General features: G+C 39.0%; 2 long non-coding RNA genes across 2 annotated transcripts in view; both read right to left on the bottom strand.

Moving 5' to 3' along the window:
* The window catches only part of LOC115301814, a 40171-nt gene extending 24401 nt beyond the window's left edge, over positions 1–15770 (bottom strand). The window contains exons 1-2 of the long non-coding RNA XR_003913304.1: positions 15722–15770; positions 3762–3822 (exon numbers count right to left, since the gene is read on the bottom strand). This is a non-coding gene — a long non-coding RNA (uncharacterized LOC115301814). The remainder of the gene's footprint in view (positions 1–3761; positions 3823–15721) is intronic.
* Positions 15771–15773: 3 nt separating this feature from the next.
* LOC115301815 overlaps positions 15774–21399 on the bottom strand; it is a 14546-nt gene continuing 8920 nt past the window's right edge. The window contains exons 2-3 of the long non-coding RNA XR_003913305.1: positions 19306–19423; positions 15774–15793 (exon numbers count right to left, since the gene is read on the bottom strand). This is a non-coding gene — a long non-coding RNA (uncharacterized LOC115301815). The remainder of the gene's footprint in view (positions 15794–19305; positions 19424–21399) is intronic.

Below are 21399 nucleotides of genomic sequence, written 5' to 3'. Positions count from 1 at the left end.
TGAATAGGCATTCTGATTTTCTCCCTGCCAAGAAAAGATTGTTCATCCCAAATAGTAGCCTGATTAGTGTAGAGAGAATCCACAGAGACATTTCTATCACTCAGAGTGTGGAAATAAGAAGTTCCAGAATTAAACTAGTACATTTTTTGAGTAATAGTTCTGCTTCCCTCGGGTGAGTGGCATCTTTACTCATGTCATTTTTTTGCCATGCACCTGGCATCCCTGCTTGGTGGCAGTCATAGCAGTGTATAGATGTAGAGGATCAGCAAGAACAAGCAACAGGGCACTTGGAGGAACTCTCTCTCTCAAAAACCCCCAAACACACACATTTATAGATTCCAGAGTGCAGGCCTCCTTAATTTCTGTCTTTAGGAATATTTGATTTATGTGTCCTTACTTCATTTGTTTTTCATCTGTGTTTATATGATTCCCCACAAAAGAAAAAGAGAGAACTCATCTTTATGATGCCTAGTTTCAAGGGAAATGTCACTATTTCCTGAAGTCCTTCTATTCCTTAGAGCACCAAGTTAGAAGTTGTTCAGGCATGGGTTAGAAATGTGGTAAAAGGGACAGGTGATGGGAGATGAGAATATGAGTAATTTGTGAAATTACTTTTTCTCTAATGACAGCCAACACAGGTAATTGGGGATTATTTTAATTTTCACCAATTAAGTTCTTCAAATTTGAGGGCTTTAAAGTTAAATCCTAATTCTGGCAGCATTTTGTTACTGGGCTCATATCATGCACTTAATAGCACTTATCTTTAATGGGATTAAAAATTCCATGGGGCGCCTGGGTGGCTCAGTCAGTCAAGAATCCGACTTCGGCTCAGGTCATGATCTTACAGTCCGTGGGTTTGAGCCCTGCGTCGGGCTCTGTGCTGACAGCTCAGAGCCTGGAGCCTGCTTCCGATTCTGTGTCTCCCTCTCTCTGCCCCTCTCCTACTCACACACACACTCTCTCTCTCAAAATAAAATAATGACAAAAAAATTTTTAATTAAAAAAATTCCAGTTTACACCACAGGATGTAAGAGTGAGAGGAAAAACTAGCAAGTAAGTAAGTAAGGTGCTCTGTCGGAACAGATGGTTATTGGTGCACCTAATGAAAGCAGGAATAATAGTAGCAGAGATCAATGCATTTCTCAAACTAGGTTCCAAAAGATGTTAATAGGTGATCTGTGGGGAAAAGGAACCCAACTCCATAATCAGTTAAGTTTGGGAAACACCGAGTAAAATTTGTGCAACACTGAAGAGCCTTTAATATGTTACATGTACATCATGAGCCTCCAAGGGGGCGCTGCACGGAGTATTTCCTGGACTGCTTGAAAAGAAAACCTTTTTTTTTGTTTGTTTAGTATAGCTGACACACAATGTTATATTAGTTTCAAGTGTACAACCTGGTGATTCCACAAGTTTATACATTGAAAAGAAGAACTTAGATGTTTTATAAAATATTTGGGGGAAAGACAGCACAGGACTTTGCAATTGCTTTAGGACTACAGTTTCTTGCCTATCCCGAGTTCATACATTCAGGCACCTCTTTCCATTTCTCACTCACATTCTATCTCATATCGCCCATAAAAGGACCCTGACTGGTACTCCCATAGAGCATAGAAATATGTTAAAAAAGAAATGAAATCAATGACCTTTTCTAAATTTGAATTTTCTTGTAAAAGCCTAGAGAGCTAACCTGACTGAGTGCTGCCTAATAGCAGTTTTCATGTGAAAGGGGAATTCTTCATTAAAAAAAAAAAAAAAAAAAAAAACTAGGGGCGCCTGGGTGGAAAAGTTGGTTAAGTATTGGACTTTGGCTTAGGTCATGACCTTAAAGTTCCTGATGTTGAGCCCTGAACTAACAGTGTGGAGCCCACTTGGGATTCTCTCTCTCTCCCTCTCTCTCTCTCTCTCTCTCTCTCTCTCTCTCTCCCTCTCTCTGCCCCTCCCTCACTTGCACATGCTCTCTTGCTCTCCCAAAATAAATAAACAACAAAACGAACTTGTATAATAATGAAACGCAATGTATGGCATTAATTTGGATCTGAATTTCAACAGACCAACTATAAGAAGACATTTTGGGGATACAGAGAGAGCTTGAAGGCTAAGGAATTATTGCTAATTTTGTTAGGTATGATAATGGTATCTGGTTATTAACAAAAGGCCAGTTTTTAAGGATGCATACTCAAGTGCTCTATATGAAATGTTGGGATACTTAGGATTTGCTGCAAAATCCTTAAAAAATAGATGAAGCAAATATGGGAAAATATTAATAACTTCAGTCTGAGTTACAGGACAGGTGGGGATTTTTTACAATCTTTTTCTGTAGGTTTGAATTTTCTGGTGTTGAGGTTTTTACACTGCAGAATAATCAATCAGCCCCAGTCTACTAAATCAGACTCTCTGGAGACTGGTCCTAGGAGTCTGCTGTTGTTTTCCTCCTCTTTGTCACTCCCTCTTTTTAACAATCATACAATCAGCGTTTTTTAGTCAGGAAAGCTGAGATGCTAGCTTCCTCAGGAATGCTATAGCCTTTACACCTCGCCCAGTCATTCATAGCCTGGTAGTTTGTTTTTTAAGAGCTTACAAGGGAGTGATGTAGGCGTGTGAGATCGTTGTAATATCGCAAAAAGCCTGTGGCGCAGATATGCAGGATGAAGCTACAGATGCTAACTAAAAGCTCAACCGTCTCATTAAACAAGTAAGTGTAACATGGCTTGTTTTTACTAATTCGTTTTGATGTTTACTGTTTGTACTGCAAACATATAGTGGAATTAAGAATGAAAAAGTGAATAAGTTGGCCATAATTATAAGGTAACCATAAAATTATAATCAAAAGTAATGTTACATTTCATAAATCAAACATATTAAAGCAAACAGTATAAATAATAATAACTCTAATCAATTATAATATGTGCTTAGAGAATGGTATTATGCATGACTAACATAATAAAGTTATATATTATACTTCACATACTAAATGAGAGTCAACTTAAGAAGTCATAGTTTGATACATCCTTTAAAGAAATGCAGAGATGAACACGGAAATTCAGTACATGCAGAATCCATATCATCTGCACTTTATAAAAAAGTTGTTTTAATGTTTATTTACTTTTGAAGGAGACGGAGACAGAGTGTGAGCTGGGGAGGGGCAGAGAGAGAGGGAGACACAGAATCTGAACCAGGCTGCAGGCTCTGAGCTGTCAGCGCAGAGCCCAACACAGGGCTCAGACTCACAAGTCTTGAGATCACGACCTGAGCCGAAGTCAGACGCTTAACTGACTGAGTCACCCAGGCGCCCCTATATCATCTGTACTTTCAAAAATCCATATTGTCACGGTGCCTGGGTTCCTCAGTCGGTAAGCGTCTGACTCTTAATTTTGGTTTAGGTCATAATCTCCTGGTTGGTGAGATTGAGCCCCACATCAGCATGGAACCTGATTGGGTTTCTCTCTCTCTCTGCCCTTTGCCTGCTTACATGCATGCTCAGGCACTCGTGTGCACTCTCTCTCTCTCTTTCAAAATAAATAAACTTTAAAAAATCCACATAGCCATACTTCCAAGATGTTATGGCAGAGGGTTTACAGAACATGCCTGAGCATCAGACCTGTAGCTCATGCGATCTGCATACAATGGATCGTGAGCGTAATTAGCCATGTCCTAAGCCATAATATCTATTAAATATGGGTTTTGAGCTGTTTTTGGTTTTTCTAAAATACACTGAAATGAACATATAACTATTTTTTGAAAATGCATGTCTCACTTACCATCTAAAATCATGTGGCATATCACGAGTAATACTCTTCATACACCTTGGAAGACATCAACCTAATTTGAGAGCAACAAGTATATATCAGATATTTTGCTAATAAGAAAGAAAGTGAAAAAATATTCCTAAAGGAAAAGAACTATGTCATAATTATATTTGTATGACCTATACCTAGCACAGTGCCTAAAACATAATGGGCATGTAATACATGTCTGAATAAATGAATGAATGCTTATCATCTCTCTGAATTAGCTCTATCCCCTATTCTCAAAACCAATTATTTGTCAAGGTAAAGGCTTTAATCCGAGCTCTTAGCCCATGAAAATTAAATTGCTGAGCCTGGCCCCTTTGTAGGAAATGTAAAACTCATGAAATTCAAGTACTCTTGGGAAATCCAAATACATTTCCATTTACCATTGTATATAATAGAGGCAAAAATAAATTTAGATAAATTTACTTAAATACATGGATATTAGCTTTTGACATTTCTTAAAACATTAGAAAAGGAAATGGAAAATTATCTCTCACAAATTTGGAGGCAGCTTAGAGTAACACACAATGCAGAGAGAAAGCGTGGGTTGGAATCCTGGCTCTGCTACTAGTTAGCTGTTTGTAACCTGGATAAAGTCACTTAATCTGAGCTTTAGTTTGCTCATTTATAAAATGAAAAGGTGAGATTAAACTATCTAGGTTTCTTTCCAGCTATAAAACTCTTTTTTTAAATTATTCTTCTCCTGACCAGTGCCTTGTGTTAAGTTTCTGATCCTTTCCAATATTAAGTAGACAGAGGCTAGCATAGCTCTGTGCGCAGACTCAGCCCTGCTCTGAATTCCATAAGCCCAAGTCCTGGCAAGCAAAACTTTCACAGAGAAGTAAAGGCCCTTTGTTATTCACTTTTTAAACAAGTATATTTAGGAAACCATTTAACATGCTCTCATTTCTCTTAGTGTTTGAATTAAATTTTATCAGAAGGCAGCACATCCAGCTGTTGAGAACATATTCTCTGCAGTGAGATTGTTTGGGTTTGAATCCTGGCTTTAGAACTTAGACAAGGACAGATGTGTTAACTAATCTTATTGTGGTAATCATTTTGCTATATATGTGTGTATCAAATCATCAGACCGTGTACCTTAAACTTACACAGTGTCATATGTCAATTATATCTCAAGAAACCTGGGGAGAAAATAGCTCTTAGGACAAGGGACTTCTCCATGACTCAGTTACCTCATCTTTTTAAAGTGATTACAAAAAGAAAAAGAAATAATAATGCTACCTACTTCACAGGCTTGTGGGAGGCATAAGAATTAAATGAAAACAAAACAAAACAAAAGCACTTAGGCGAGTGCCTGCCGTGTAGTAATCACGCCACAAAGCAGCTGCAACTGGTCTTTTCCAAATATCCTTTCTCTGGAAAAACATTTTTTTCCCTACTAAAGGACACAATGAGACATTTGCTGTGTACCTGTCTCTTCACTCCCACCTGTTTCTTTTCACATCTGCAGAATAAACGAGGAAGGTTGGCGGGGGGGGGGGGGGGGGGGGGGGGGGGGGGGGGGGGGGTCGTCGCTTGCCTGCCCCTGCCCCTGCCCCCAGCCACCCTGCGGTCCTAGGCCTGTCTGCAGCTAATTGACTGGCTCTGGTCAGTTGATCACATTTGCCTACAGTTGCCTATTTCCCTGTCTGGCGATGTGCTGTCAGCCCATTCCAGGCAGCTACGAGAAGCAGCCTTGTGAAAAGCTGACCTGTGTTGAAGATGGTCCTCAAGTCCCTATACTGTTGCCAAGAGGCAAATGAGATGCTTCTGGTTTAAAAACTGCAAAATGCTGTTCAAATGCCACTTTTTTATATGTGAAGTCTAATTCGAAGATCAAATCTAGAGGGAAAAGGTCAGAATGGGGGAGGTGGCCTCCGGAAGGACTGTCATTATTACAAGGTACAGCGCTCTTTTCCCAAGGGCCATGGAGTAGCTGTTCTTCTGTCCTGACTCTGCACCCAGAGAGGGAGGACCAGAGGGGCAGGAGAGAGTGCCCCGCACCCCACCCCTGGGGGGCTGACAAGACAAGACAGAGCAACTGTAGGGAAGAAAAGGCCAGCTCCATCCTGAACCATCTTCTCACCTGCATTACCCATTTCACGTGGAATAGCAGGTGCCTTTTACATTTAACAAATAAAGTTTTGTTTTTCAAGATAAGTGGCAGGAAACTTTGTGTATGGATATGTCTCCTATTTAAGGGGAAGAGTAAGCATTTATGTAACAACCATTAAATGAAAATCCTTTATAAACTAATTTTACTCTGTAATTGATGTGTCCTCATTTGGTATGCAAATGAATGATTTTAAATATATGTGTAATTCCCTAATTTTAGGAACATACTTTTGCAAATTTTAATTTTTGGAAGCAATACACATAAAAGTGATACCATTGGCTAGAAATAGTTGCTGGGTGGTAGGGGGAGAACTGACATAAAGCGAATGGCATGTTATCAGCACTGCAGAACAGTACAATTAGCAACATTTTATCCTGCTGGCACACTGCAGTGCTCGATGTATCTAAAAACAAACCTAGGGGGTATTATGCTAAGTGAAATAAGTCAGATTGAGAAAGGCAAATATCATATGATTCCACTCATATGTGGAATCTAAAACAAAACAAAAACAAAAACAAGCAAATGAATAAACAAAAAGCAGAATCAGACCTATAAAACAGAGAACTGATGGTTGCCAGAAGGGAGAGAAGGGGGTGGAAAGTTGGGCAAAGTGGGTGAAGGGGAGAGGAAGGTTCAGGCTTATTCCTGAATGAATAAGTCACAAAAATAAAGGCACAGACTAAGGAATACAGTCAATGATATTATAACAATGATGTAATGGAAAGATGGTGGATACACTTGTGAACATTAGTATAATATAAAACTTGTCAAGTCACTGAGTGGTACACCTGAAACTAATATAACATTGTGTGTTAACTATGTGCAAAGAAATAGAAACAAATGTAAAGGGAATGGAGAACAAGAAAAATATTTTTTCTGTTAATTAGCATAACAAGTCAGAAAGCTAAAGAGATTTTGTTTTGAAGCAGATCTTACAAATGGAGGAATTTTGAAAAGTGAGGATAAAGATGAAATTCATACTACAAGCTGGTATGTTTATACCTTCATTAATGTGATCCATAAATCCATCTAAAATGGTTTTTATTTATTGTTTAAGTTTCTATTTAATTTCCAGCTAGTAAACATACAGTGTAATATCCGTCTCAGGTGTACAATACAGTGATTCAACACCTCCATACATCACCCGTGCTCATCACCGCAAGTGCATGTCTTAATCCCCATCACCTATTTTACCCATCGCTTTACCCACCTAAGGTGTCTTTTTTTTTTAATGTTTATTTATTTTTGAGAGAGAGCACGAGTGCATGGACACATGAGCAAGGGAGGGGCAGAGAGAGAGAAAGAGAGAAAATCACATGCAGGCTCCATGCTGTCAGTGCAGAACCTGATGTAGGGATAGCATTCTCAACCTGTGAGATCGGGACCTGAGCTGAAATCAACAGTCAGAAACTCAACCAACTGAGTCACCCAGGTACCCTCCACCTTAGTTTTATTTTTTTTTAACTTTAAAAAAAAATGCTCACTTACTTTTGGGAGAGAGAGAGATTATGAGTGGGAGAGAGGCAGAAAGAGGAGGAAAGACATAATCTGAAGCAGGCTCCAGGCTCTGAGCTATCAGTGCAGAGCCGGATGTGGGGCTCAAACACACAAACCAGGAGATTATGACCTGAACCGAAGTTGGATGCTTAACTGACTGAGCCACTCAGGTGCCCCACCCTAAAAGTTTTTAAAAATCATCCCAGTGTAAATCCTCTCTCCCCAAATCCCCCAAAGATTTTGATGGGTGGCTTTTCTTGTAACTTAAGGGCACTTTCTTCAAGAGTTCGCCAAGTTGCAAAGAGTAATAGGGAAATCTTTGATTTAAGAAATGAAAAGTTTGCCAAGCTCTCTCCAAGAATAATGAGTTGAATGTGACAGGATAGCATGGTGCCCAAGCCTCAGTGCCAGTGGCAACAGTAATTTGGTCCCTACCACCTCATTCAGACTGGGGGCCTCCAGCTGTGGGTGGTTCTGCATTGTTTGAATTCCTCCTGGAGGCTCAGGGTTGACAGCCACTGTTCTGGGAGCCACAGCTGACATAAGAGACTCTTGTCGCATTCGAGATTTTACAACCTGGCTCTAGCAATGATAAAATCATAGAGACTAAAGGCAGAGGTGATTCTAGGGACTGCCAGTTGGTTTCCCAAATGTTCCCCTGAACTGTCTGCCTCTCTCCTGTATGTTGTGGTATGGCTCAGAGGAAGTCACTGGAAACTTGAAGGGAAAAAGTGGAATTGCAGATGAATGCAGAGGGGTTTTGTTACCTGAGAGCTTTGGTCATCATTCCTTTAGTCTGATCAATTTAAAACACAGGCCAATTGAAAGCTCTGGGAGTGGAAGGGTATCATCAAGCACTGCCCTATTGATGCCTTCTTGCCGAATGACCTCATGTAATTCGTAGAATTATTTTTAAATAGATCTACCCACTGAAAACAGGGCTGAGACTTTTGTTCCCAGCCCTTCCTGTCCCACATACAGTTTGAGTGGATACATATCGTGGGTACTTCTGGACATTTTCCTAATACCATAGCTTGCTGTCTGAAAGTCACTCTGCTAAAAGAAGTGGACACCTTAGTGTTAGATTTAAAAAAATTTTTTTAATGTTTTTTAATATTTTATCTTCTCTTTGCATTTTTAACATAATTCACTTAAACAGTCACAGAATCCTCTTCTTCCAACGCCACAAACTGTGTTACAAATGAAAGCTGGTACTGCTGCTTATCAAAATATACAAGACAGTTGATGTTTTATATAAAACCACTTTATATGTTAACTTGTTCCCAAAAACCTTTTTTTTTCCCTTTTTTGGCCTGGTTACAAAAAATGTTGTTACAAATATTCACAGCATTTTCTTCTGTTAGATGAACATTCTTATAAACTGAAAAAGGGAATTTTATGAACAGACCACATAAAACACAACACAATGTCAGACGCTCCTAGCTGTGCTATTTTTTTTCTTAAATACAGTACTGAAAATGCCCATCAAACCCTTGTCATCCTAATCTATTCTGTTCACATTTATACTCCCATTTTCTCTAAGTAGTCTATTCACCAATAGGAAATAGAAAGTAAAGGCCGCTTTGCACTGGGTCTTCTTGCAGAAAGGAGCTTGGGAAAAAATGCTTAATGAGAGGAGTTAAAACCAGAACAGTAAGTCTTTGGTCAGAGCAATGAGGTGACATTTTAATGCAAAACTTTGCTTGGTCAGCAATTTATAATTAGTACTTTCTGGATGTGGGATGAATTTTTTAACTTTTTTTTTTAAAACATTTTATTTATTTTTGATACAGAGAGAGACAGAACATGAGAGGAGGAAGGGCAGAGAGAGAAGGAGACACAGAATCTGAAGCAGGCTCCAGGCTCTGAGCTAGCTGTCAGCACAGAGCCTGACGCGGGGCTCGAACCCACGAACGTGAGATCTGACCTGAGCCAAAGCCGGAGGCTTAACCGACTGAGCCACCCAGGCGCCCCAAATTTTTTAAAGATCTGAGTAACAATGGTAAGGGGGGAAAAGGCCAGAGCATGTTTTGTTTTTTAAATGACATCAAAAATATCTATTTAAATATTTGTTAATACAACTACTACATAGATTCAGAAACTGAAAATAATACAACGAAAACAAGATCTGTTTACAGTGCTGACTTAAGCTTGCTATAAGCAGCTTTCAATCATAACTATTATCACCAAGGTCACTGGACCAGACAAATATCCCTGTTTTCTGGAACATATGCCTCAGATTACAAAAACTAAAATGACTACCATAAAGATTCTGAGCAGCTCATTCTTGGACCTGAACAATGCTATACAATGAATATTATGCGATAAAGGCAAAACTGTAACTGAAATCTCATTTCTACAGTTACAATTCTTTGCTTGTATGAATAGTCTGTGAGATAACATTCTTTTAAAATTTTATAGTACATATTTCCTGAAAACCAGAATACTGATACTACCTTAGTCTCAAATAGGAAGAAAAGGTCAATTAAGACTACTAAAGACGGCACATAAACTTTGGTCCTGTTTTGTTTTCTTCCCTCTATAAAACCCTCCACAAATATTTTAGTAATTTTCTACTTTTTAAACCATTCATAACTAACTGTTAGAATTTGCTGTGAAAAAAGACTGCAAATAGTCTTTAGATAACAACACAGCTCTTTTGAAGGACAGCGGAGTTCTATTTTCTTTAAAGGAAAACTTTTGTGCAATCTAAATTGGTTTTTTTTTTTTTAGCACAACAGTAGAATATTTTAAGTCCGGCAGTTTTATTCTTGTTAACATCTGATCAAGACAAAGGAAAGGCTAAGAAAAATGCTTTTACGCATAGTCATGCTGTCTTTTTGGTTTAAAAATAGCAGTACACATTAGGTTTTCTAAGACACAGATTGATAGTTTGGCAAACTTAGGATTTTTAAGTGTGGGGAAAAACACATACTTCTCAGTTTGTCATTTTTGTCCAAAAGTATTTAGTGGGAACAGATATTAATGATAATATATTCACTATATGAATTCAACTGCCTAATGACATTTATGAGAGTTATCATTCTTTATCATCTGAAGTAGAATCAATGATCACCATCCTAGGTGGAGCCAAAGACACTGCTCCCTAAAGGAATTAGGCAGGCAGAAATTATGTCTCTAAAAATCGTGAGATCTGCAACTTTTAACAAGAGAATCAGAAACATTACTAAAAATAACATTGTAATGCTTAGTTTTAAAGACTATATGGCATTCTATTGGAGCTACTGGGGAATTCTGATACTCTCCAGTAAGTTATTAAGATACTAAGATACTGGGTCATTTTTCTATTTGTATCTCACACAAAACACATTTTACTAGTATGCAAGTTATTTAAATCTCAAACTTTTTGGCATACATTGCTATTGCTGAACGTGTACTGCTATTTTTTGAAGACCTGAATATATATACTTTGTGTACAAGTCAAAACACCTCCAAAAGTGATAAGACAATATCCTTAAAATAAAGTAAATAAACTTAGAAATAGGATACTATGACAGCTCAACTGTGGAATTAAACATTATTTAGAAGATACTGAATAAATGTATGCCCAAACAAAAGTACAAAGATCTAGTTTTTTCACTACCCTGATATTTTTAAATCTTTCTACAGAAACTATGCCAACACAAATACTATAGACCTCTATGATTCAAACAGTAAATAACCCAACATGGACAATATTCATGCACTACAGCTATTTTCAGGCACAAATTGAAGATTTCAAACATACTATTTTAGACAGGAATATCTCACTTTTCCAAATCTTAATTTGATTTTGTCAATAAATTACAATGTATGTACTGTGTATATGTGTGTACATTAGAAGAGTGCATGTATATGCACACACAGTTTGAGTGGATACATATCGTGGGTACTTCTGGACATTTTCTAATACCATAGCTTGCTGTCTGAAAGTCACTCTGCTAAAAGAAGTGGACACCTTAGTGTTAGATTTTAAAATTTTTATCAGGGGCACCTGGATGGCTCAGTCGGTTAAGCAGACTCTTGGCCTTGGCTTAGGTGATGATCTCACATTTGAGTTCGAGGCCTGCGTTGGGCTCTGCACAGTGTGGAGCCTGCTTGGGATTCTCTCTCTCCCTCTGTCTCTCAAAATAAATAAATAAGTTTTAAAAAATCATCAAATCTGGGCATTCCATTATTTTTATGTGACTTTTTCTATCTTGTATTTTACAAAAACTATTTAGAAATTCCAATACTAATGGGCTACTTAAATTTGGGTAAGTTACCTGCACCCTAGTTTCCTTATTTGTAAAATAGGAATTGTGATTGCATCTATCTCATGGGGTGACTGCTCTGATAATAAACTTAAAACATCTGGCATAGTACCAAAACCACAGTGAATGACCAGTAAACAATCACCTGTCATTATTTTAAATGCATTGCATTCCTGGAAACTACTCTTCTGAAGATACTTGTCATTCATAAAACAAAATAGTATCTATCCATGTGACCTTGTATTTATCAATGAGTCGTCACCTTCCAAAGTCCTGAGTGAGTCAGTGCTGTGGGGAGGAAATAGGTATGTGTTTATTAGGTGGCATCAAAAGAGCAAAGCTGTGAAATGGGAAGAAGTACAAATTGGGTTACTTACATATCCTCTTCAGTCTGTATTCCATTTTCTCAGAGCTGCCCTTCAGCGTATTTATGGAAATGTTAATTAAGACTGTGATTCATTTATACGCTATTAGACTGATGTGGAAGTTTCTGGGGACTAGATGCAATTATGTTCAGGAAGACTGGTCGTCTCCACTGCTTTATCTTTAGTTGAATGGCTTCTTATTGACCAAATTAAAAATCATAGTTTTAGTTACTTACTGCATTTACATCAAAAACAGGTGACCCTTCCCTAATTTGAATTGATTGCACTGACATCACTGTCCTTATTGTGATAAAAGATTACTAATCACATCTTAACACATTTTGACTCCACCTCCCCGGCCACCTCGCTTTATTCATTGGAAGGGGATGGTAGAGTTATAGTACCTAAGGCATTTTGGGGTGTCAAATGAAACATTTCTAAAGTATCTTTAATCTGTATAAACATTAACAGTGCAACTACACATATGGTCACGAATAGGTGTCGGAATCATTTGAAGAGTCTGTTGCCATTATATTGAGATTCCCAGCCTTGCTACTGGTTCTTAAATGGTTCTGACACATTTACAGGTTTGGAAAATGACTATATAAGAGAAATCACCCAATAAGTCGAAGTGGGATTCAGGCAATATTTGGAAATAGTGGTTAACATATACTTTATAGCTATTCTTGGGTTTGCTTTCTTGAAATTTGAATATATTTGAATACATACATGTATTCTTTATTATAAATGCCAGTTATATGAAGCAAAATGGGAGTACAGGGATAGGTAATGGCTTTAGTCAATATAAATGTGATGAATATGATTCATGCAAATAATTGATGGCCCTAATGATCCTTTCAAAGTTTATTTCTGTATATTTGGCAGTAGCAATTTGTTCAAAAGATATTGTTCTATCGTATGCATTTCTACTACTTAAAAAGAAAATTAGCAAATTATTTAAGTAATTACAGTTATTATTCATTATAAGAGCTAATAACTAGTCAGGTCTGGTTAAATTATAAACTTTATATTTCATTAATATGCCTGTAAGACTAATTTTAGTTCAAAAGTTAATTCTTCATTGATGTCAGTGAAAAGCATTAGTGTTCCAGCTTTTTTCCTCTTTGACCTATCGTTTAATTTGGATTGAGATAAATCTTGCTATACCTCTGTTGAAAAAGAGAATGGTGTTCTACCACATTAGTAATTTTATAGCCAAGGGTAGAAATTTTACTAATGTAAAAAAAAAATGCTTTTGCCAGATACAGGGATTAGCCTATTTACTTTTCCCTCTCCAGGTCCCCAGACACTAAAATAGGGGATACAAGAAGATATAAAGTGTGCATGAAGTGTCTTGGGGTTAAGAAGAAGATTTAGGTGAAGTTTGGGAAAGATCAGATGGAGAAACTCAGCCCAAATAACTTACTCTGTAAGTTACAAATGATTCTTCATCTCTAGTAACTCTTCAACAGACCTTCAGCAGGCTTAGCCAGAATCCCCAAAGGGACCCTTCCCTCAACTCAACTTACAGGGCAGCTAAATGTTCTGGTCAAGTTCACCCATTAGACTCGTGGTTATCAACTAGGAACTAGGAGCAATAATTCTTTGTTTTGAGGTTCCCTGCATTGTAGGATGCTTTGTGGCATCCCTAGCCTCTATCCACTAGACATTGGTAGCAATGACCCATCTCCTCCAAACTCCTGATTTGTGACAACCAAAAACATCTCCAGACACTGCCAAATGTTCTTCGGGGGCAGTAATCACCCTCTAGTTGAGAACTACTAAATTTTTTAAACATTTATCTTAGGGGAGGGGGCAGAAAGGGAGAGACAGAGACACAGAGAGAGAATCTTAAGCAGGCTCCATGCTCAGCAAGGAGCCCAACACAGGGCTCAATCCCATGACCCTGGAATCATGACCTGAGCCCAAATCAAGGTCAGATGCCCAGGTGCCCAGAGAACTACTAGATTAAAAGTTGCAAAATATGGGTTTAAAAAGTGCTTTGTCTTACAAATATCTCCCATCTCCCACCTTACAAATGCTGAAATTCCTTTAATAAGATTGTGTCTTTCTTTTCATAATCATAGATTACAAGGCTTACACCACAGGTACCAGTTTGAGGTAACTTTGGTGGGAATAATTTCAGTAAAAGTGCAACTAGTCAGTCAGTCATTAATGTCAAAGAGTTAGTTTTCCAAACTTTCCTAAATCTGCTGACAGAAAGGTATGAGCTAGAGGCCCTCCTGAGGTGGGCCACTGTCAGAGAGAGGACTAAGGATCAACTTCCAAACTGTAATTACTTTGCGTGGAATCATCCATCTATCAAACATGCACCTGGTGCCCTGTCAGGGTCAGGGGTAGATGTAGTGTGAAATATCCAGTGATTTCAACACTCTGCCGATGCAAAGAATAACCTAGGATCTGGCCAGATATTGAATATTTAAGGGAAGAGTGGATGATTATATAATCTCCTAGGTTGGGAGATTAAGCCTTGTTTACCTCTGTGTCCCTAACACCCAGTACACATCAGGTACTTAAGTATTTGCTAAATGAATAAACAAATGATGGAGAAGGCCCCCAACAGCTAGGAGGGCTTGGGAAACAGAGCTTTGGCCAGAGGAGATTGACTGAGAAGCGTCAGGAGAGAATGTACACAGAAGTTTGGAGGTGGAGTGAACTGAAAATGCCTGGGGATCAGCTCTGAAGCAAGACAGTTTAGGAAGAGAATGTGAGCTTAGAGACAGATTTCCTGAGTTTCGGATCCAGCACCTACTTTCTTTAAGATCTTAGGCCTCTGTAAACCAGGGATAATGACAGTGCCTCCCTCAAAGGGCTGTTGTAAGATTCAACGAGGTAATACTTATAAACCTTGCAGACCAGTGGCCATCAGACACATGCTAGTCTGAGTCTTGCAAGTGGCAGGGTTTTGGACTGGGTTGAGGGACCTGAAGAGAGACATAAGAATCTGAACATTATGGTAAAAGGGAAAGGGAGCCAATCAGGAATGAATAAAAAGTTGACCAAGCATCTGTGTTAAGTGCTCCTCTGCTACAACTATGTCTTGGTGATGTGACTGATGGACACATTATTTTCTATAGTCTTCCTTGGTTACTTAAATGCAAAATTCAAGAAAACAGGCAACTGGGATGACCTGATTGTTAGGGTTGTTAAGAATGCTGTATTAGAAGGCCAAGGAGATACAGGGCATACAGGGGAGAATAAATTTAAAATGGTGAGTCTAGGCATTAAATTCAAAAGAAAAAAAGAGAGGCCAAAAGTGGCCAATAAAATGAAAGGACTGGGAGGGTTTTTGGTGATTGAAAGTCTCAAGTCCAACAACAGCTCTGGTGGGAGAGGTAGAAGGGCAGGGCATGATGGACAGAGCCGTTTCCGATGTTCAGAGATGGAGCAGCTCCAGATGACACTAGGAAACCTTTATGTGGAGGTGGGGTCACTGAGCACATGGAAGCAAGGTCACTTGTTTTTCCCTTGCTCTACTCAAACCACTCTGTTCCCAAGGGTGTCTCATCAACATGCTTTGTTGGCAAGGAATTCCATATTGATTAACTGCTCTAGTACAACCCCTCTAATGTTCTTCTTAGTATTTCAAAAGTCTGTAGGATGAGTAGTTAAAGATAGAGGGAAAGGTGCAAATAGAAATAAAATACATATAAAGGAATATCAAAAGATATATACCAGCCATTGTTCTAGATGCCGGGGCCAGAACAGTTAGTAAGAGTAGGTCTGTGTTCACATGAAGCTTAAATTCTAAAGGGAGAGACAATGACAAGCAAGTGAATGTATTCATAAATAATTTCAGATGAGAAAAATGCTATGAAAAAAATAAGTGACATGATAAAATATTTTCTATTGATGTGTATATTATGTGAGGTCTATATATACATCCATGTTAGGTATATATCCCATTATCTCTTAAGAAATTAGGGTACAAAGGACAAAAATTATTATCCAATATAGAACTATGGGCAGAACAGAAAAATCACTGATTTGCTGATTCTATTTTTCTGCTCAAGAAATCACATAGGTGAGTCATAAATACATAATAAAGTTTTTAAAGAAAAGCATGTTTAAGAAGGACAGAGCCTGGGGCGCCTGGGTGGCTCAGTCGGTTAAGCCTCCGACTTCGGCTCAGGTCAGATCTCACGTTCGTGGGTTCGAGCCCCGCGTCAGGCTCTGTGCTGACAGCTAGCTCAGAGCCTGGAGCCTGCTTCAGATTCTGTGTCTCCTTCTCTCTCTCTGCCCCTCCCCCTCTCATGCTCTGTCTCTCTCTGTATCAAAAATATATAAAACATTAAAAAAAAAAAAAAAGAAAGAAGGATAGACCCTACCTCTCCACCCCAAGAGCCTTTCCTTCCAAGCTAGATCCAGTTAAGAATGCTATCACCCAGCACTTTCTTCTCCAGGCCTGTCAAAACTAAACATTGGAATTAGAGGCCATTTGAGAACAATCTTCCAATCCTTGGTTTCTAATTCAAACTCCATGCCTAGTTACCAGTGTTCTTTCTTCATAGAACTAGCACATAAGAATTCTGTCAAGGCTAATATAATGATATATTAGCCTACCCTTGTAAAAGAAAAATACAACCGCTGTCTTGCCTATGGAAGAATTCCTTAAGATTTTTTGGCATTTGGTTCCATAGCCAAGCCAAACAAGAGCGAATGTAGATTTTGTTTCTCATCTAGGATCAGTTGAGAGGAAAACAGGGATCTAATGTGGGTGTTCATGAATGTTTTTCCCTTGCATACAACTGGGTAATATAACCAGCGTATCAGGACTTTGTGTTATTACCAAAATCCCAATGACCACAGGTGGATAGTGTTCCGTGGAGGCCCCACCAACAGAGGCCTTCAGTGTCAGTGAGCTTCCTGTGAAATCCCAGAGCCAGCACTCCATGTGTAACTTTTGTTCATCACTATTTTTCAAGTAACTCAAAAGAAGCTTAAGGGCATGTTCGTTATGCTTAAAATTTACTCAAGGTAACCAAATTAAAAATGAATGGATACATTTCATGAACCCTCTTCATCAATGAAACGTTTGTTGGTATTCTCAAGAAAAGCAGCATTGGCTAGCCTGTGTTCTGGAAGAAGGATGTTCACATCTCCTGTTCTATCTAGTTCAGTATGTCTCTGGCACAAATTGATAAGATGTCATAAAATACTGAAGAGAATTTCAGTGACATCTGTAATGTTATCATTTGTGTTTGAAAGTGACTCCTCCAGGAATATTATCTCAGATAAAGAGAATCAGAGTGTGCCTGAGGCATACCTCGGAGTAACCAGTCCTACTTCCTTTCATTTCCCATCTGCCTCCCCCAGTAGGGAACGAAGGGGGTTGCCTCCATCTCTGGGTGGGTAGGAATGTTTTCCTTCAGCTTTTCAGAGAGTAATCAAGGAATCAGAGCTGAGAAACTGCTCTGGGACATTGGGGCCTGTTGTATAAACACAAATGGTATATACACCAGGAAGCTGTATCCTGTAGGGAGTCTACCCCTTGTCTCGTCCCTTCTACTAGACATTTTTCTGAACTTGTCCTCAATCTTCTCTGGAATGTGAAGCCCCATTCAAAAGCAGAAATGCTATGTGCGCACTTTACTCCTCACTCTATTTTAGCTAACAGCAGTGTCCCTCAAACAAGCATGGCCTCTATCCCATTATGCCTTTCACCTCCAAGACCTCGGTACTGGGTTACCCTACCTTGTGCAGCCAACACCTCCGCTGCCCTACTCAAGGGTGAAGGGCCTGGCTTGACCCTCCCAGTCTTATCAAACCTTCTGTCTGGCGTATTCAAGTATGTAAGCCCTCAAGGAATAGTAATGGGATATTTTGGAGAAACTAAAGCCATAATAGAATAGAAGGGGAAATAGCTCTTTGATTATGTCTCCTGTAAAGTTTTACATGTTGCATTAAAACCAAATTTTGTCCTAGGATAATTAAGTTAAAAACATTTTTTTAATGTTTATTTAATTTTGAGAGAGAGAGGGAGAGAGAGACAGAGTGTGAGCAGGGGAGGGGCAGAGAGAAGGGGAGACACAGAATCTGAAGCAGGCTCCAAGCTCTGAGCTGTCAGCACAGAGCCCGATGCAGGGCTCAAACTCACGAACCTTAAGGTCATGACCTGAGCCGAAGTTAGACGCTTCACTGACTAAGCCACTAAGCCATTACTTTGTCTTTCAAAGTAATATACATAAGTTAAGTGGACATTTCAGATCTTAGAGTAGGACTTATTTAAATATATTTTTGAATGCTTTCAAATGCATTGTTTTGCTTTTAAAATTGCACTTCAGTAATTATCAAAAAGAAAAATGAATCTAATTTCTTTATCATGAATGACCTTCAGCCAGAATGATGAGCAGTATTTAACTTAGGTAAGACCTTCTTTAAAAGCCAGTATGTCAAATGACAGACTTCTTTCTCTGTGTAGAACTTACATTTCAGCATTAAAACATAGTCCCAAATAACCCTAAATTATATAGGAAAGATGAAAAAGAACTATTTTTTGAGAGAGAGAGAGACAGAATGCAAATAGGGGAGGGGGAGAAAGAGAGGGAGACACAGAATCCAAAGCAGACTCCAGGCTCTGAGCTGTCAGCACAGAACCCGACGCGGGGCTCAAACTCACAAAATTTGAGATTGTGACCCAAGCTGAAGGCAGACGCTTAACCACCTGAGCCACCCAGGTGCTTCTTTTAATATTCTGAGCTGATCTTAATCTCAAAATACTATTCCAGTGTTTGGAAGATACTTGTAAAGGGTGTGAATTATAACGGTTTACATTTCTTTCCCTTCTATGTAATTGTGTTCTTTATATCAAAGTGTAAGTACCAGCCACCAAAGCTTGAATTATAAAATGAGGCGATGGCCATCATGCTTCAAACTCACGCCCCAGTGCACGTGCTCACTCTGTGCCCTCTACCTGGGATGCCATAACCCATGGTTCCCCCATGTGCCTCCAGTTAAAATAATCCCGGGATTTAAAATTATTCCCAGCCCCAGACTACATCTCAGACCAATTAAATCACTTGCCTGGGACACAGCTGTTGAAAGTCTCCAGGTGATTCCAGGGTGCTGCCAAGTTGAGAACCACCACCTCGACCAACTTGTCCCTTGGCAAACTTCTGTTCACCCTTCCCATCTCAGTTCGTTCTTCTTACCCAGACAGAGGTCTGATGCTCGCCCTGAAGGGGCCAGGCCTTCCCACTATGCCTCCTGCACATCCCTAGCCTGGCAAGCAGGAAAGTATATTGTAACTGTTTACTCACATGCCTGCTTCCTCAAACCACTGTAAATTTCAGTATTTTTGCCTTCAGATCGCAGAGTTTAACCCTGTGCCTGGTGTTTGGAAGTACTCAATAAATTCATGGAATGAATAACTTCTTCCTTGAAAAAAAAAGCACAAATATAGAGTCATGTTAATATTTACATGCCGTAGAAAAAGTAGTAATTTAAGATGTGCTCAAGGTGATGTTTCATTGATGGGCAATGTCTCATATTTAGGAAAACATCACACTGGTGAAAATGGAGCTATACTTAAACCTCAAAAAGAACCTTAAAATATAACCTTACCTATGAATTTGCATTCTTTACTGTAATAAGTGCAAAAGAAATGTCTTGTAATAAGAAATATTAAAACAATCCATCCTTTCTCAGCTCCACCTCCATTTTGAGTGGATTATGTGTTGTTTTCCAAAGCAATCCTTTAAGAAATTTATGATGTTTCAGAGGGTTATAGAATGGTTTTAAGAGTTTTAAAATACTTTACAAAATGCATTATGTAAGAGTATATGTTTATTGGTATTCACTACTAATGCGATCATTATGAGTCAAAAAATATTCACATAGTAAATTTTGCTACAATCTATTTCTAGACAATAAACCCAAGCTTAACCATACATTTTTTAAAAAGGTGTTTAAAATATTTGGCTCCTTGGGTTACCTAATTGTTTTATATTGCAGCAGTGTTTCACAATCTAACAATATGTTCTTTTTTTAAAAAGTTTATTTTGGGGAGAGAGCAGGTGAGTTGGGGAGGGGCAGAGAGAGGGAGAGACAGGCTCCATACTGTCAGTGCAGAGTTGGATGTAGGGCTCAGGGCTCCAACTCATGAATGTGAGATCAATTGACTCAAAATCAAGAGGGGGACACTTAACCAACTGAACTACACAGGTACCTCATAAATATGTTCTTTATCTGCTAGCTGCAGAAAACATGAAAAGAAATCAGGAACTGTTTTTCCAAATTAGTAATGTATTCTTTATCTTGTTTATTTTATGAAATGCTGGATTATCTCATTAGACATCAAATTAAAATCTTGTTAACCAGTGTTCACTATGCATCCATTCTGAATGCATCTAGAAAAAGCGAGAGAAAAGTGTGATCCTCCACTTTTAAATGCCTACATTGTCATCAACCATTGTGAGCCAATTTTTAATCTTAGTCTATTAATGAACTACAACTAATTTAGAAAATACTCACTGAGATGTAGTTCTGGTCCTCTTTTCCATAACAGAATCATGACTTTAAATGCAATATCCTTAGACACTGCTGCTTTATCAGAAATAAGCTCTGAATGTACAATCAATTGTGAAAAAAGATCACAGTTGCTTCTAAGATTCAGTTCCAGTGTCATAGTCCCCCCATTGTAAAAGCTGTGAATGAGGCAACTATTCCAAGTTAGCTTCAGCCCTAAGGAACACAAAAGTGAATTTCTTTTGCCAAGCAAACGAGGCACACAGACAGGCATACTTTCAACCAATAACAACCAGCTTTATACATTTAGGTTTGGATTAAAAGAGCGGAGCAATTTTTACGTTGGCTTCTGTAAGCATAAATCTGATTCGGAGTATTGTCTTCTGAGGGTCTCCTCTGCTGCTGGCGTTTTCATCCATTTGTCAGACCCAGAAACACACACCCTATGACTTCTTTAGTGAGGGGCCCTGTGGGGTGTTACTGCTGCCACTTGGCCAGGGGTCACTGGGTCAGCAATCAACAGAAGACCTAGGAAGGCAAAAGCTCAGGAGGTGGGAGCATTGTGCATCAAGGACCTGGGGACAAGGTGGAGGCTGGGTCTCTCCCTTGGCTCCAGTTTCCAGCAGCAGTTCCTAGTGGGCACAGGCTGACCAAAGAGGAGTAGTTCTTTCCCACACCCAGCAACTAAACGTGGCAAAGAAGCCTCAATCTCCTGATTTGATTCATAATTCCGTAAAAACATCTTCCAGGGGCCCTTTGCAACACCTCCCGCCCTTTCCCGCCACCTTCAGGAGCGGGCAAATAAAATTTCTGAGGAGTCATGGTCACTAAGACCACAGCAAATAGAGGCTGTGTCTAACTTTACAACTGGAGAGACTCAGCGGGGG

This window comes from Suricata suricatta, chromosome 9 (genome assembly GCF_006229205.1).
Source record: "Suricata suricatta isolate VVHF042 chromosome 9, meerkat_22Aug2017_6uvM2_HiC, whole genome shotgun sequence".
In the NCBI taxonomy this organism is placed as follows: Eukaryota; Metazoa; Chordata; class Mammalia; order Carnivora; family Herpestidae; genus Suricata; species Suricata suricatta.
Note: the sequence above shows the minus strand (reverse complement) of the source record. Positions and strands in the feature narration are given on the sequence as shown.